The sequence below is a fragment of the Phoca vitulina genome, unplaced genomic scaffold, assembly GCF_004348235.1.
Source record: "Phoca vitulina isolate PV1807 unplaced genomic scaffold, GSC_HSeal_1.0 scaffold16, whole genome shotgun sequence".
NCBI lineage: Eukaryota > Metazoa > Chordata > Mammalia > Carnivora > Phocidae > Phoca > Phoca vitulina.
Window position 1 is genome coordinate 17,315,378 of NW_022589719.1, and position 2,579 is coordinate 17,317,956.

Here is a 2,579-nt window from a genome sequence, read left to right on the forward strand (position 1 = left end):
AATACTTTAAAGATTGATATATCGGAATAGGTAAAATGCTGAGGCTGACCCAAAATAGAAAAATCTATCCAATTACCATAAGAATATTCAAAAATGATATTTTAACAATTCCCCATTACCTTCACTCACTATTTAAACTTTCAAATCCACCCTCTGCCAAAATAAAAAAAAAAATTCCTGCAAGATTCCATGAGAGAATGCTTACAAGTTTTTCAATGAATGGATAATTCTGAATTTACTTAATCTATTCCAAGAAGCAGTTAAGAAAGCAATGTTCCCAAATTATTGTTGGGTGTCAGCAGAATCACAACTGCACAACCTAAATTTAACAGAATGAATAAATATGATACTGAGAGCAAAATCATATACCATTCACCTGGTTATTAAACAATATTATAGGGCATTACATGTAAATACTGCACATATAGGTCAATATATTAAAATATGCCCAGAAAGTTTCCAGCAAATCATGATAATAGGTACCTACATTAAAGGAACTTAGAGGAAAAAGGGGGTGATGGTTTTACTTCCAATGTTTCATTTATTTAAAAATGATTTGAAATATACAAATAGTTCAACTCTTAGATACAAAGTGTCTGCAAATGTGCATTTATGTCCACTGTAAACATATAAAAAGAGTAGTCATAGCAACCTCACTGTTTAAAAAAAATACCTCAAAACAACCTATATGTCTACCAAAGGAGAATGATTACACATTTTATTGTATTTAATATGGAATAATTATAATTGTATATCATTAAATGAAGGTATGCATTATTATACACAACATAGATGAATTCTACAAACTTTTTTTGTTTTTGTTTTTGTTTTGTTTTTTAGGTAGTTGACATCTTTATTGCTTTGGTGGTGGGGAGCAGGTATTCAGAAGTTCTGGGTGGGGCTGGCTGCTTTATCTTCAGCCTCACAGGCTTCTGGCTATATAGGATAGCACTGGCTCTATGAACAGTGGCCATGTGCAGATCTGGGCTGTCCTTGTTCTTGCGGATCATGTCCCGGTTGCTGCTGAGGGTAGCCTGGGTGTTCTTCTAATGGTGGTCCGCTTGTAAGAGGTAGCAGGCTTTCTCGGACCAGATCTCTGTTTCTTGACCACCACTACACATTTGCCTTCCTCAGCAGGCTCCACACCCACAGCCTTGTGCTAGATCAGCCTATTGTAGCAAAAAGAGTTGTGTGCCTTTGGGTTATTGGGGTCTTTGCTATATGTCTGCTTGTTACTCTTGATCAGGAAACTGGAGCAGGTGCTTGGGACCATCCACTGCAGGTGGGTGGACATAATTGCAACTCCTCTTGCTTGGGTGGCTGGAGGCAGGAAGAGCTACAAACATATTTTTGATGAAAGAAGTCCAGTATAAAGTAATATGAAATGTAGGATTCCATTTATATAAAATTTGAAACAGGTAAAAATATCTCTGTTGTTAGTAGTCAGTTGTTAACATCATCAGAGAGTATCTTGACAGAAGGCAATAGAGGGGGTAATGTAGTATTGCTTGATCTAGGTTCTGGTTACATACAGGTGAATATAATTTGTCAAAGTTAATCAAGCTGTACTCATGTTTTATGTTCTATTCTGTATGCGACTTACATTTCAGTATAAAATATACCTTCGTTAGACTGATCTGAAGCAAATATGCAAATTAGATTTCAATGTGAGTGGTAGAATTGCAGTGGTAGAATCGGTAGAATAAATTACTTTTATTTTCATCTATGAAACATTGACTACTGCAGGCATTTCTCTCTCACCATAATCATGTAGCAAATGGAATAAAATATATGGAACAGCTAGTTTCAGACATTGGATGATAGGCACTGAATTTCTATGATGCTTGGAATAAGGGAAACATTTAAGGTAAGCCCTGACGTTGTTCCAGCTTACCACAGAGAATGAGTTTCCAGATCACAGCACAGGGAGTGAGATTCCCCAAAGACTCCAGGTCTCAATGACTTACAGAGGGTTGGCATTTAGGGAGGGAGAAGTGGCTAGAATTCATGATGCTGAATACAGATAAATACATAAATGTAAAAGGTTGAGAGAGAGAGAGAGAGAGAGGGAAAGACCAACAGATCTTTAAAGAACACCTTTAAGTTTTGGCTGAGTGTTGAACAGCACATACAAGAAAGGAACATCCCCAAAGTAAGTTTAAAAAAACAGTGGAAAGCAATAGACTGGACAATGCCCATGGCTCACACAAAGGGGAGAAACAGTTCATATTTCTATCAACCAGATTAAATAAATATCAAAATATATTAAATATGTATAAATACATAAATGTATTAATATACATAAAATATCCAATATATCAATGGATATAATTTTCAGAAGAGTTTCACTTTACTAGTGGGCCTATATTAGGATTGGAATGAAAGCTACTCTGGACTCACCATAATAAAGCTTAAATACAAATCTTAGAGTAATCAAACTGATCTTCAAGTAACTTAACTGTGTGTCAGAACAAAGATCATCACTCTTTAAAGGAATATAACAACATAAACAATGTAAATTTGTAATGCCCAACATTCAACTAAAAATTTCAAGCCACACAAAGAGACAGGGAAATGTG

General features: G+C 35.5%; 1 pseudogene; it reads right to left on the bottom strand.

The window, feature by feature from the left end:
- Positions 1–836: 836 nt before the first annotated feature.
- On the bottom strand, positions 837–1,294 carry LOC116638623 (annotated as a pseudogene).
- Between the last annotated feature and the right edge of the window lie 1,285 nt (positions 1,295–2,579).